General features: G+C 45.5%; 1 protein-coding gene across 2 annotated transcripts in view; it reads left to right on the top strand.

Moving 5' to 3' along the window:
* LHX6 (LIM homeobox 6) overlaps positions 1-14,762 on the top strand; it is a 562,516-nt gene that overhangs the window by 104,257 nt on the left and 443,497 nt on the right. The window lies entirely within an intron of this gene.

Here is a 14,762-nt window from a genome sequence, read left to right as displayed (position 1 = left end):
CCTAGCCCTAAAGAACCCTGCACAGCAAGAAATAGTGCAGGCAGGTGCAGCCTCATAGAGTGGAGCAGTGGACGTGCCCCTACACCTGGAAAGGTATTTGAAAGGCACCTATACAGCACAACTATGTCTAATTTTGAGTGGAGTGACGAGGAGCAAGAGGCTATCTATCCAGAGGATTTAGCCTACAGCTTTAAGGAAGTGCTTGGAGACTCGCTCACAGAGGCAGTAGCGCAGGGTGTGAGACCCCTGCAAGACAGGCTACACACCATAGAATTATATCTGAGCACAAATGGTAAATGCACCGAAGATAGCACGTCCACCAGGGTCGCAGCAAAGGACCCCAAGGGGTGTGCCAAGGCCCGGAAGAGCAAGGACTCTTCTGACCCCCCGGGCCAAACTGAGGGGGCAAGTACTGAGGCCCCGGAGGCTTTAGACGCTTTTAGTAAACTAAGAGAAGCGTTCATAAAAAAATCGAAGGTGCCGAGCCTCGAGACCCCCTACCCAGGGGAGGATAATATGGGCAACATAGAGGGAGGTTTCCCCGAAGAGGAAATTCCAGAATCCCCTACCTCCTCACAAGAAGAGGCAGACAACGAAGGGGACAAGAGCAGCCAACTTCCGCCGAGGAAGAGGCTCAGAAAGCTCAACAATTTAGAGGAGGAAGAGACCTTCGATATGTATTATCCGTAAGATATCAGGAACCCAAGATCATCAGAATGGGTACCATCGCCAAGAGTGGCGAAAACATGACGCAGAGATTGCGAAAAGCGTTAGAGAAAGAGGTCAGGCAGAGGATGAGGGCAGAATGCCCGAAACCAGAATTACCAGGCAAGGTAGCAGAGGCTCCGGAGCTTGACCCGAAAATGTTATCATTTGTCTCAAAATCGAACAAGGATCCAAGAAAAGGCATTGATCGCTCTTTGAAAAGCTGTCAGGAGAAACTTCTTGACATTGCGGGACCATTAGCGAAGATCATGGATCTGGCCGAACGTGCGAAGGACACGGGGGAAGAAGTGGACCCGGGAGTTCTAGCAAACTGGGCCCAGAGGGCAGTGTGCCTTTTAGGCAATGCGAACTGTGCAATTTCTTCTGAGCGCAGGAAAGGACTTCTACTTAAGATTGATCAGAAGTTAGGAGACCTATCATCCTATGAAGCGGGCGAAACGGCTCATGGTCTTCTATTCGGAGAAACCTCCGGCAGAGAAATGGCGAGGTTTGTAGGAACATACACCTCCCTGGAAAAGGCCCAAGCATCCATGAAAAAGATTTTTCCGGGCCGAATTTTTGGAGGGACCAGTCGGTCTAGAGGGCGAGCGGCTGGTCGATACCAGGCATGCAGGAGGCCCTAAGGAAACAGAAGTAATTACTGGGAAAACAGACAGCCAGACACATTCTTCCCACCCAGGGGTCGCTTCCCGAGAGGAAGACGTGGCAGAGGACAAGGGAGAGGACACAACTTCCCCACAGGTCAGAGTCCAAAATTATCCACCAGTTGGGGGGAGAACAGCAACATTCTGGGAGAACTGGCATGCGCTTTCCAGCGATTCCTGGGTTCTACAGACAGCAAAAGGCATGCACATAGATTTTATAGAGACTCCTACTCAAAGTCAGGGACCACGTCCTCTAACAAAAACACGAATAGAGATAGATCTTTTACACGCAGAGCTACAGAAGTTAGCGGAGAAGCAGGCGATCGAGCCTTGCAAGACCTCTCCCAAATTTGTGAGCAACATGTTCTTAGTCCATCGAAAGGACAAAGTGAGACCTGTAATAAACCTGAAAGACATGAACAGATGGGTAACGTACAACCATTTCAAAATGGAAGGAACTCATCATCTCAGAGACACACTCAGATAAGACGATTGTTTAGTGAGGATAGACCTCAAAGATGCTTATTTGACAATACCAGTTCAAAAAGATTTTCGTCCATTCCTAGCATTCTACTGGGGCGAGCAGTTATGGCAGTTTGCTACCATGCCGATTGGCCTGGCGTCAGCGCCGTGGGCTTTCACGAAGATTATGAAACCAGTAGCAGCAGCGATCAGGGAGAAGGGGATCCATATGATTATATACCTAGACGATATCCTTCTGATGGCCGGCTGCAGGGAGACGCTCTGCTACCAGCCCAGCTGGTTAGTGAATCTCCTGTCGTCACTGGGATTCCTAGTGAACCGAGAAAAATCGGAAATGAAACCAGCCAAGAGAATAGAATTTCTAGGTTTCATTATAGACACCAGGACTCTAGAACTTCCAAACAGGAAAATAAGAGACATAAAAAGGGAGATAAGAGCATGTCTCAGCAAAGCAGTCATATCGCTACGCACGATAGCATGAGTGGTGGGCCTCCTGGCAGCCTCCATACAAGCAATATTCCCAGGGGCTCTACACTATCGAGCCCTACAAAGGCTAAAGATAAGACACCTGCAGCAGGGTCTGCAGTATCAGCTAGTCCACATCGACCAGGAAGCCAGAACAGAACTGGAGTGGTGGCTAGCAAACATGGAAGCATGGAACGGGAGAGCCATTTTCGGCGATCGTCCAGACCTGATTATAGAGTCGGACGCCAGCAGAGCAGGCTGGGGAGCCCGTTGCGGAGACCTTCAGACAGGAGGGAAGTGGAGTTCGGAAGAACTCAAACTTCACATCAACTTTCTAGAATTACTAGCCAGATCATTTGCGATCAAGGCATTTACGAAAGGGAAAGTGAACGCCTGTATTCTGTTGAAAATTGACAACATTTCAGCAGTAAAATACATCAATCACCTAGGAGGGACGAGATCCAAACTCCTAGCGGAAATAGCCAAAGATTTCTGGCACTCCTGCCTGGAATCAGGGATCTCGGTAGTAGCAGAATACCTGCCAGGATCACAGAACGTGATAGCAGACTGGAACTCCAGGTACCTTTCGGACTCAAGCGACTGGAAGCTGGACCTGCAGGTTTTCCGACAGCTGGAAGAACGTTGGGGTCCGGTCCATACAGATCTGTTTGCGTCCAGACTGAACGCACAGAAGGAGAGGTTCTTCAGCTGGAGGTTAGACCCAGCAGCTGCTGGAGTGGATGCTTTCCTGCAGGACTGGAGAGAACAGATTCTGTACGCCTTTCCACCTTTCCTAATGCTGAGCAAAGTCCTGGCGAAAGCTTGCAGAGAAGCGGCGAATCTGATATTAATAGTTCCAATACGGAAGTCACAAGTTTGGTTCCCAGCACTCATAGAAATGTTAGTAGACTATCCGAGAAGGTTACCCCAAGGAGTGAGCCTGCTCACGGACCCAGTTGGGTCATTTCACCCTCTGAGAGTGAAGGGGACGCTGCCATTGATGGCGTGCAGGATAGCAGGAGACGCTGGCACCTCCCAGGCATTTCGGCGCAAGCTGCAAGTCTCATCGCCGAGTCATGGGCACCTTCAACCAGAAGGAGCTACGACGCAGCTTGGAATAAGTGGTCGTCATGGTGCAGAAGGAGAGATATTCATCCCGTTTCTGCACCTTTAGTCGAAGTACTGAATTTTCTGGCAGAACATCTGCAGGATGGCAAAGCATATAGAACCATAGGAGTCTACAGATCTGCGATTTCAGCAGGTCATATACCACTTGATGTTACACCAGTGGGGGAGAACATAGCAGTGATTAGACTCCTGAAAGGAATAAGATTTAGGAAACTGCCACAGCCTAAGTACAAAGTGCTATGGGACATATCGGTGGTGCTGAAACTGCTAGCAGACTGGCCTAGAAACAGATACCTGTCTCTAGAACAACTATCAGGGAAACTAGCCATGTTACTGTGTATGGTTTCATGCAGGAGAGTGGCAGACGTGAAGGCACTGGAGATAGGTAGAAAGACATATGGACCGGAAGGAGTAACTTTTAACCTGGCAAAGAGAACTAAAACAGATTTGTCTACAATCACATACCCATACATGCAAGACCATCCGAAATGGTGCGTGGCCTCATGTATTAAAGAGTACGAGAGTAGGACAGCTGAAATGAGACAGTAGGAACAACCCAACTACTTATAGCGCGTAGAAAACCACACAAAGGTGTAGCATCAGCCACAATAACGAGATGGGTCAGAGACATCACAGGCCTAGCGTGCATTGATTTATCTACATTTGGAGCGCACTCAGTCAAAGGAGCGATGGCCTCAAAGGCATTGGGGCAAGGCGCAGCCTTACAGGATATCATGTAAGCAGCAGATTGGGCTAGTGATAAAACATTTAGGACATTTTATTTTAGGCCAATCAACACGATAGCAGAAGCAGTAGCGAGAAGCTTTGAACAAGCTTAATGCTCGCCTCCGTCTTGACATAGAATGAAGATTCCCCCTGCCAATAGCGCAGGGAGCTCTTGATTCTATTAAAGACAAGGAGGCGAGCATTAAATTCCCGACCCATACACAGGAAATAGGAAAAGATAATGTAATTAACAAAGTATTGCATTGTAAGTAACCATGATGACTCTTTCCTCACAAAATAGGGTGTTTATTCCCAGCCCTAACATATATCTTTTGTTATTTGCCGATATTAGGAGATGACCAGAAGAACGGCTGAATTCATAATCGAGGAAGCTGGATTGATCAGATCAAATTGCAAGTTCTGAAGCAAGAGATCGATTCCGCAGAAAGCAAGGAATGCGAAACAGTTGGGCCCGTTGGCAAGTTAAGGTTACAGAGGATTGCAGTTTAAAGCAGTCAAAGAATAGGAGGAGTACAGGAACAGGAAGGACTAAGGCATAGAGGCTAGAGACTGAGACTACAGGGAATGATGGGACTTGAAGTTTTTTGAAAAGAAAAAAAAAATGTTCTAAAAAAATATGATCTATTTGTTGAAACTGCTGGAGAGTAAATTAAAGAGAAGAGAAAGCTTAATGCTCGCCTCCTTGTCTTTAATAGAATCAAGAGCTCCCTGCGCTATTAGCAGGGGGAATCTTCATTGTCACCGGAGAGACGATTAGTAGGAGAGCGCAAAATACTGGGATGCTTGTCATCTCTTTTTTTCAGGCTGCACGTAATAGGCAGAGGTGAAAATATCTGGGTACCCCCGACCCCGTCTCTTAGCGGTCAGTGGGGTGTCTCTGGCGCTGAAACTGTCTCCATTATTATTTAATTTGTATATGAAGCCATTGGGAGGTGTGTTGGCAGGGTTAGGGAATCTCCATCCACCAATGAAACACTGTTTCATCCTAATGCCCTTGGCTGCTGGTATCCTCTGCCAGCAGAAATGCCTGGCCTGTCTTGAGGCTGGTAGTCATCAGCTTCCCTGAAGGTAAATCTGCCAAAAACACAGTTTTGTGGATGTTGCTGTTTTCCTTGGGTGTGAAATTAGTAGGTGATTCCAGATGGCTTAAGCCTATGCAGTGGGGGGCCCTCCAACCTGCCCCATCACCTGGTGCAACATCCTTCCGCTTATTCCTGGATCCTTTTCTCAGTTTTGAGACTCATGTTGAAAAAGGCTAAATACAGCCTTTTTAGCCCCTGGCTTCAACTGTTTCGGACATTGGGGCTGGCATTAGCATTTGCGCTTGTTGATTTGGGAGGGGGTAATGCCCCTTTGATGGTCACCCTATAAACATAAAATACATTGTCGCTGCTAAGAACTCTTTAAGCAGTAGCCACACTGACAACAGGAAATCAGAAATCTGACCAGGTAACACCAATACTTAGAACCCCACACTGGCTGCCCTGGGAAGATGGAACTCATTTTAAGATTGGTTGCCTGGTCTATAAGGCTGTTCATTGGGGTAAACCAAGTCATCATTAGCAGAGAAGAGCATGCAATTGGGGTGGTATTAGATCTACTCCAAATATAGAAACATTAAGATTGGAATAACTCAAACCAAAAAAGGAAAGACAAGGAAGCAAAACTTTGCGCCCTGTGTTCCAGCACTTTGGCATTCTATCCCAGCCGCCTTGCGTTTGCGCCCCGCTCTACTAGCTTTCATGAAAGTGCTGATGATCTTGATATTTACTCAGTATCTGGGGTCAAAATAGTCTTGATTTCTACCACGTTTAGGTTCTACATTGTTGTATTATTTTACTGGAATATAATGGTTTATGCTTTTATTGTATTTGGAATGCCTCTATGAATGGACTGTGCTCCATTGTTTTTTTGAGCTAAGTGGCCACATCCTGAATCCTTAAAATAAATAAATAAATGAGCACGTTTGAAGAGGATTGGGCACAGAGCCCAATGGTGGTCGAGACTATGGTGCACCCCAAGATGAATGTGGTGCGGTCAGGATGAGAACGTTGCACCTGGAGTGAAACTCGGGAAGGCTGAAACACAGAACGACTTCCAGGAAGTCTCGGATCCTGTGTTGAGCTACCGCGTTCAGCCCACTCAGACTGGTTCGGGATCAGTAGCCTCCAGATTGTGTGTCCAGGCTCTAGCACGGAGTATGGCGCTAGCACCATAGAGATGGGTGTGGACAGTGTGCCTCGACCGTGTTCATGTACCTACTCTATTGAGTTCAGAGTAGATCAGTGTAATTGACTGGCCACACAAGGGATGGTTCTCCTAAATCCTATTACCTCAGTATCGGGCGTCAGACTAGGAAGAGAATACTCGAAGTGCCACCCCTCATTGGCACCCAGAAGGCCATTGGCCTTAAGGAGAGCATATGATCGGATGTAGGTTAAAAGTACGGAATGACGTTTATAATACTTTTCACAACGAGGGGACAGGTTTGCAACTTTCATATTTTGTAATATGAAGGGCTTTATTTACTTTTCGTTTGAGAATACAACACAAACTGAAAATTGATCGCAAAATTCAGACATCGCATCATAAATTCAAGGTCCAGCTTGATCTGGACCCGTGAGGTTGGAAAACGGCACAGCTTGCACTCTAATGAAAGAGCATTTCTCAAAATACAGATAATACTTTCTGGACACCAAATCGCCGCTGATACCAAGAATCTGCTTAGTTTCTGCGGGATTCCCCTTTCAAGAAATATTGGAGAGCCTTGCGAGTAGGAACCCTTGGCATGAGGTTCTTACAAAGAACATGAGAATTAATGTTTGTAAGCCATACCTCACCCCAGGGGAAGCTTTCTTCCTTTCTGCTGCAAGGCTGTTCTGCTGTGTACTCCAAGTATATTAATGTACTATTTTCGTAAACCAATAATTTAGAGTCACGGTGCATTGGATGTGAACGTCCCTAAGAGGCCAGTCCAGAAAAAGTCACCTCATATGTTTTTCCAAAGTGGAAAAACAAGGTCACGCAAACGATAATAACATGTAAGTGAGCCCCTCACATCTGGCAGGATTGCAGCGGGGTGAAAAGCCCCATTTTATTTTTTCGTGCGCAATTTCTCAGAGTGACGGCTTCTACTTTTGCAAGTCGGTCATGTTTTTTAAACACATCAGGGTAACTTTCCTCCTTTGATTAGTGGCAATGGCTTAGAAACGGGCCAGTTGAAGAGTACTTCATTGTTATTCGTAGAAATCGAAAACTTTTCTCCTTTTTTGCTATTTACTTTTATGGTAATTTTTAAGCAGGCATAATTTTAGTCCATCACTTACTGCACAGTTTTTTAAGGAGACTCAAAGGTGCAATGGTATTTCAGGACGATATCTCACTTTTGCATTGGCTGTTAAAGCCCCGGGCCTATTTTGGGCCTAGCAAGTGAGAGCTCCATGCTCTTCACCTCAGGGAAATGAAGAAATAAAGACACAAAAACCACGGTGGAGTAAAACGCATTTTATTTCATGTTTGTGTGACTTCCCTGTTTATTACTGGACTGAACAATCCAGCCCTCCATGGGGCTGGATCGAATGTAAAAAAGAAAAGAAAATGACGGACTCCCCTGGCCTGCAGTAGGTAAAGAGGAAACTTAATTACAAAAAAATCCAACGAAAATGACAATCGAGGATGACGATTTAGTCAAGGAAGAAAGTCTAAGGCAGAGACTAGTGCCCCCCCCCGCTCACCATCGAAGGCTATGGATGCCAGGGGCAGCCTGGCATCTACCATGGGCCTGAACTGCATTGCCGGGTGCAGCTTGGGCACTCATTGGGCCAGACCGAGTAGGCCCAACAACAAAGACCCCAGGCCGCATGTTTGTGGTGGCCCAGGGAGAAGATAAGGGACTCCCAACATAAGCTTTGTCGTGACTTTGCCGCAGGTTGACACACCCAGGGGCCACATGGGGGCTGGCTCATAAAAGAAGTCCATGGAGGACATGTAAGCCAGAAGCAGCCGGGGAGGCAAAAGAGGGAGAGCGGTGGCGTTTTATGCCCAACCAGTGCCAGATGGAGGGGCAGTGAGGCCGATGAAGTTGGGGGGCTGCTCGCAGCCCTGGTGAAGATCTCTGGTTAGCCGCTGGAGCCCTGGAGAGTCAGTGCAGGCCCACCGGGCCTCACACCCCTCCCCCCCTTGTGCATGCTCAGAGATGAAAAGTGCAGGCTCCCTTCCCTCTGATGTGCACCAGAGCACAGCTGTGATTTCTGCGGCATCCCCATGGGGCCTAGGTCACTGCCTGAATGGATCTGTGCGCACCCAGAATGGTGGTGAACCTGGCAGCCCCACGTGATGGATGGGGCAACCTGAAGTTAACCATACATTATAGGGATGGCTGCGATGAATGTGGCGCCCTGCAGGGGCATGGGGCACTGCTAAGAATGATGGGGGACCACGGGCAACACGCAGTGATGTGGCAGCCCAATGTATCCTCTCCAGGCTCGACTACTGCAACAGCCTCTTTTTCAATCTCCTCTTTCCTCCCTACACCCCCTCCATCAAATCCAGAATTGGGTGGCAAGGCAACCCTGGCCTCAAGCCCAGGGACTGTATCTCTCCAGCCCTAAAATCTCCCCACTAGCTCTCGGGGCTGAAAGGATCAAATTCTAGACCCTCTGCATCATCCACAAGTCCTTCTGCAGCCTGGGACCACACTTTCTACAACTTTACCTCCCAAAATACTCCTCTACTAGAGCACTACGCTCCTCTAACTTCAACTCTCTAACGGTCAAATGCTTCTTTAAGCAGAGATTGGGGAGCAGGGCTTTCTCCTTGGGTGGCGCCTCCCTTTGGTACAGCCTCCCCGCCCCTCATACTTGAGCTGGAACGCCTCAGGTTCCAGAAACTGCTGAAACTCTGCTCTTTAACTCTTTCCCTTCCCTGCTAATCACCCCACTGATGCTGTGACTGATGGCCTGATCCTCATGAATCTCACAGGACTCCAGGCCCTTCTTTCCAGTCAGTACCAGCACACCGTCCCCTGCTACACTGCCCTGCGGGCCCTTGCTGGCTGCTCTCCATCCCACTCTGTCTGCAATTATCCTGAGGTTCCCCTCCCTTAGCACTTCCCTCCTGAGCCCTCCACCAGCACTTGCCCTCTCCTCTGCTCCCCCGCACCCTCCCTCCCTCCCACCCTCTCTCCCTCTCTCACTCTCTCCCTCTCTCCCACACTTCTCCCCACTGCACTTGCACATCCGAATACCACAAGGCCTGGAAGGAACGTAACTGCCATTGTTATTTTTCTCTTGTTCCCTTTCCATTTAGTCTTGTGGCTCTTTGAACTACTATTCAGTTGTATAAGTGCCTAACAAATGCTCGTTAAAATAACATTTAAAAAAACCAAGGCTGTCATTGGACAAACTGAGGCAATAGCTGCACCTATTATGATGCCCCATGTGTTGGACAGAGCACCACCAACAGAAAATGGTCCCTGGGGTTGATCAGTTCCATTTAGAAGCCTACGGCAGGCTCTGCCCACCCCAAAAATGACACCACCAGACAGGTACTAGAAGAGTGTGGCTGACTGCAGCAGTCATAACCAAGCCACTCCTGTATGAATATTATAGGGTGAGTCAGAATCCCAAAGGAAACCCCAAAAAATGTATTGTTAATTACTTTTGACTTGTGCGATGGATTTGGCTGAACTTCTGAAGACAATTAGGGATGCGTGGGGTTCCCCTGACTGCAGAAGTTGGGAAAGTTACATTAAAAAAAAGTTATTAAGAAAACAAAAAATAAATAAAAAAATGTGCAGCCTAGTCCCTATTAATTTTCCCATGGACAAAAAAGGTCTGTTTTTGATCCACCATACATCCCAAACCGCTGGATGGATTTGAACCAGGTCTGAAACAACCTGAGCACAAAGCGTTGACTCGCGATCCATGTGTGGTTTGGGGTTATTCCGTCCACCTGTTTTATTTAAAAGGTGCCCCCTTCTCCAAAATAGATGGCTATATCTTGGGTAAATTCCCAAAAAACATTCAACTGCCATCAGGGTAGAGGTGGGGGAGGCAAGAGGACACCAAGTGAAATTTGGGAGTTGGAGGGGCTCTAGGGACTGAGTTTGTAACACAAAGCTTTTCAGTAACCTCGGCTATAGCCACAATTAGCCGACATCTCAAAGCAAACTGTCACAGAAACATTGTGTTTTGGAGGAAATGGGAGAGAGCAGGGGAGGTGAGGATGTCACCTGGGGAGTTGGTGCAGCTGGCACAGATGAGGGGGTGGGGGCACTTGGTGAGGGAATCTGGTCAAAAAAGCATTTTTCAAGCTGTTTTTTCCGATATTCGTGGCCATAAAACTACAAATAGCCGTGGCTATCTGTAGTCCATACACTTGAAATAGGCACCTGGCACTCCCATCCATGCAGTAACTGGGACTGACCCTGCTTAGCTTCAAAGTGAGGAAGGGGCCAGCCCCCTCGGGCCATGTTGCCTAAACAATGAGCACAAGTTACAAGACTACTTGACCGCTTAGAGCAACATGGCCTGAGTGGCCTGGCCGCTTCCTCGTTTTAAAGCTAAGCAGGGTCGGCCCAGTTACTGCACTGATGGGAGTCCTGGATGCCTAGTTAAGTATGGGCTACAGATAGTCGCGGCTATAAAAACCAAGAGTATTTGTATTTCATAGCCATGGTTATGGAAAGTGTGTGTATGTGTGTATGTGTGTTTGTGTGTGTGTGTATATTCAGTTAAAAAAACTTTGTTAAAGAGACGTTATGGTTCCAAGTAAAACCGAAAACCCCCTGAAATTCGCCAGTTATGGTAAGCTAAGCAACCATAGCTCACGCCACCACCGTGCACTGCTAAGACTAACACCAAGGACATCAAAGATGACATCACAAATGTCAATGATGACATCACATGTCTTGTTCACTCTTTTTTCCTTTACTGACATATATAGCCACATGGTTTTGTTCAGTAACAATCAGGAACAACAAATTGAAAAGGTACTATATTTATAGACTTATCCTTCAAGTTTGTTCTTACAGTAATTCCCTTAGGGTCAAGTGCAAAACTGTCAAAAGAATACACAAATGATTCATCATATAAGCTGTGTACAAAATCCCAACAAACTTTATAAACTCATTTGAAATCACATCAGAAATATTCCAACCAATTATCACCCCTCACCAAACATTATTGCATAAGTTTCACAAGTGCAATGCTCAGAAAATATTATTGTCCCGAGAATTTGACCATGTATTTCTGTACATACGTTGATCTAACGCAAACATTTCCACATCAGCTTACCTCATTTCTACTCTTTGAGAAACATACGAAATCTGGCAGCCGGGCGCGTCCATCTTGTGCTATTGTTAACCATTGCTGCATCGGCCTAAGGTATACTGGCCTGACGTCACTAAATCATATGCCCGTCCCCTGACCCTCACATAACCAACCCTAGTGATAATGAACACCTTTCTCTGTGACCTTCCTCTTCAGCATAGCCAAATGCACCCATAATCACCTACGTGACGTGACGCAGAACCCAAAAATCAACACACATCGACTAACAACATACCATGTCACAATTCAAATTATTAAACCGGTCTTTAAAAGAAAACAATAACAGTATACAATTTGTAAAGTACTTTTATTTGACAATAAACTCTCCGAGAACATCCGACTGTTCCCATATTCAATCAAATTGCAAATTTGTTTCTTCGCTCGTGATCAAAAATGTTAATCGTGAGGCACACGTTCTTCTTTTTCCATACACAAAGTGTTTGTTTTTGTTAACGGAACCGCTTGGGTCCCACAGTGAATTCCAGGGCATCTGCAACAACTTGCGCCTAGACCGCCATACTCCTAATCGCTAGTGCAGAGTACAGACACATGGGCCCTGGGCAATCGTCCCACAAAACAGTCACAGTGATCCAGCTTTTGACGACTACATGCACCTGGCGAATAAAGAAGCCATCAGTTGGCATCTGGAATCCATGGCAATCGCAGTAAGGCAGCATGTAGCTATTTGGAAAACATAACGGAAAATATGTATCAATACCCGACCTTTATTACAATATGTGTATTGTTTTCTTAATTCGGCATAGAGTTTAAACTAACGATTAGCACACACCTCAAACAATCTCAAAAAAGACAAAAAGAACCTAGAAACTGATAGACAATTCCATATGGTCATAGATGACATTTTAAAGAAATATTAGCGTTGAACCTGGGTGAATCTAGTTATAGTCGACATACACCTACATTCTGCACTCCCCATAACCACATAAAAAAGACAACCACACAGAAAAATAGTACTTGAGTTACATTGCCAAAATTAATCTTCAGATAATAATAGGTTAAAGCTTGTTCCGGTATACAGTCGTCAAAAGCAAACTTACATAATATTCACCATCTCCATTCTCTTCACGTAATTCAGTCCATAATGCTCAATGCTCTCGCATCAAAGAATCTTCATGACCTGAATTTACATGTTCCGTACACACTTTTGGAATGCATAACCTTATCAAATGTTCATTATTACAAACCTCCCCTCACTGAATCTTCACGAAAAAATCCCTTTCTCTCAAGGTCAAAAAACAATTGACGCTTCTACTTTCTGTCCCATGCGTGGGCTGCCTTAGCTCGCAACCAAAAAATCAAAGCTGGTGACCTTAACTTAGAATCTAAATACATTCTCACTTTGCAACAACACGGCTCGACGCATCCATGAGAACTCGTATTGTCATACACGTGCACGGCCGCTGTTTCCATCAAACACTGCAGGTGGCTGCCTCAGATGCCAAACTCTAGGGGGCGCCAATCTGACTCCAATATTATTTTAAATACATTGTAACACAGACACATTATTCCTTCGCCGGTACTTTACGCACAATATATTGAGGTACCTCCAAATAGAGTGGCCAACTTTGTTGCATCCCTTTGCGGGACAAAAGGTGGTGATGACGGGTTGATCTGTAGCCGTGCGCAAAGTTTTTCCCCCATTCAGTCTATGGGAAAAAAAGAAGTTTTGGAACCCCCCATATAACTTTGCCCCCCCCCCTGGACCAAACCGCACCAAACTTTGCAAAAAAATTCAGAGTGGGCCTATATGCAAAGTTTGGTGAGGATTCATCCAGGGGGAGCAGAGTTAGAAGCCGCCCAAAAAGTGCTCTTCCTGTGGGAACAGCAACTTAACAATAACTACCGTGGCTCTGTAATATATATATATATATATATATATATATATATATATATATATATATATATATATATATATATATATATATATATATATATATATATATATTATTTTTTTAACAGCTACAGTGATGTCAGGGGTGAAAATTCACTGGGCATGGCCATTGACAAGATGGGCATGCTTACTGGGCACCCATTCATGTAGAAACCAGGACTGACCCTGCTTAGTTTACAAATGAGGAAGGGCCAGGTGCCCTCAGGCAATGTTCCTTGATAAATGAGCACCAGTCACAAGTGCACTTAGAGCAACATGGCCTGAGGGGGCAGCCCCTGCTTCGCTTTGAAGCGAAGCAGGGTCAGACCCGGTTACGGCACGGATGGGAGACCCTCAACAGTCCTCAATGCTGCGTCTTTTCTTAATCTTGAATATCTCATAACCCACTAAGGAAACGTACAGCATCTGCATTATTTTTTAAACCGTTCTTCTGTCAGTCCTTGAATCTATTGCACTCTAAAGGTCAATCTGTCATGAGGCCCACATGAGAAGTTCTTCTATCTCTGGATAAGTAGCTGCGAATACATGGAGAATTGCAAATCCAGCATACACGTGAGAGGCAAACTAGAATAACTTTTTGTGTTTTGTTTCAATAAAAAACTTTGTTAAAGGGACGTAATGAATACAAGTAAAACCGAAAACCCCCAGAAATTCGCCAATTATGGTAAGTTAAGCAACCATAACTCACGCCACCACTGTGCAGTGCTAAGACTCACACCCAGGACATGAAAGATGACATCATTGATAGCATCACATATGTGGGCCAGTTGTTTTTGTTCACTGACATGTCTTGGATATCTTTTTTTTACTGACCATGAGAATTTCATAAATTCAAAAGGTGCTATAAATCTCGAGGTGAACCTTGAATGTTCTTAAAGTACTTTCCTTAGGGTTGGTATCAGCTCATGTTGCACATACATGGGGCAATAAGCATGCCTCAAACACACAATTTGTGTACATGATGATCAACTAATATAATTGTCATTTTTTTGGTGCTGTTGTTTCTTTCTTCCTTACTTTAGTTTCCCTGTGTGTGCCTCTAATTTGCATGTATTCTGGGTTTTTATATGTATTTTTTCTGCTAACACAAGTGTTTGGTAAGTGTTAAATTGTTAGCTATTTATTCCATGTTTAACATTACTCAAAACTCTGATAAGGTAGCCTTTCCTATTTTACTATAGGAAAATACCAGACTTAAAATATTGCACTTGTATGCTGCATGCTGCAGCCATTGTCTATGTATACGAATGATTAGATTGGCGTATTAACAATAACACTCGAAATATAATGTTTTGTTTAGATGAGTGCATTTTTAAATAAATTAAG

This window comes from Ambystoma mexicanum, chromosome 8, assembly GCF_040938575.1.
Source record: "Ambystoma mexicanum isolate Mex_15411 chromosome 8, UKY_AmexF1_1, whole genome shotgun sequence".
In the NCBI taxonomy this organism is placed as follows: Eukaryota; Metazoa; Chordata; class Amphibia; order Caudata; family Ambystomatidae; genus Ambystoma; species Ambystoma mexicanum.
Note: the sequence above shows the minus strand (reverse complement) of the source record. Positions and strands in the feature narration are given on the sequence as shown.